This window comes from Chrysochloris asiatica, unplaced genomic scaffold (genome assembly GCF_000296735.1).
Source record: "Chrysochloris asiatica unplaced genomic scaffold, ChrAsi1.0 scaffold00046, whole genome shotgun sequence".
Lineage (NCBI taxonomy): Eukaryota > Metazoa > Chordata > Mammalia > Afrosoricida > Chrysochloridae > Chrysochloris > Chrysochloris asiatica.
In genome coordinates, this window is record NW_006408564.1 from 6,531,287 (window position 1) to 6,531,864 (window position 578).

Here is a 578-nt window from a genome sequence, read left to right on the forward strand (position 1 = left end):
GTAACCACTACGCTACCAGAGCTCCTTAAGTGCCATCAAATCAGCTCTAACTCATAGTGACTCTGTATAGGGTTTCCAAGGAGCAGCTGTTGGGATTAAACCACCAAATTTATGGTGCTGATCCTACAGCACCACACCAGGACTCCCATCTTACATTTGGTACATTACATATGGTACATTTGTTACAATGATACATTATGATTAACTAAAGTACAAACTTTACTCAGATTGCATTACTTTTTACCTGATATCCCTTTTCTGTTCTAGGAGCCCATCCAGAATATCACATTCCATTTAGCTTTCATTCTCATCCTCTAAGCTCTGACAGTTTCTCAGACTTCCCTTATTTTTGATGACTGACAGTTCTGACAGGTGCTAGCCAGGTATTTTGTAAAATGTCCTGTAATTAGAGTTTGTCTAATGTTTTTCTCATGACTGTTGTTGTTGTTAAGTGCCATCAAGGTGGTTCCGACACACAACGACCCTGTACAGGGTTTCTGAAGGGCGGCTGGTAAGTTTGAATAGCCGACCTTGCAGTTTAAACAGATCTGGTAGCCCAGTGTTTATCCAACAGCACC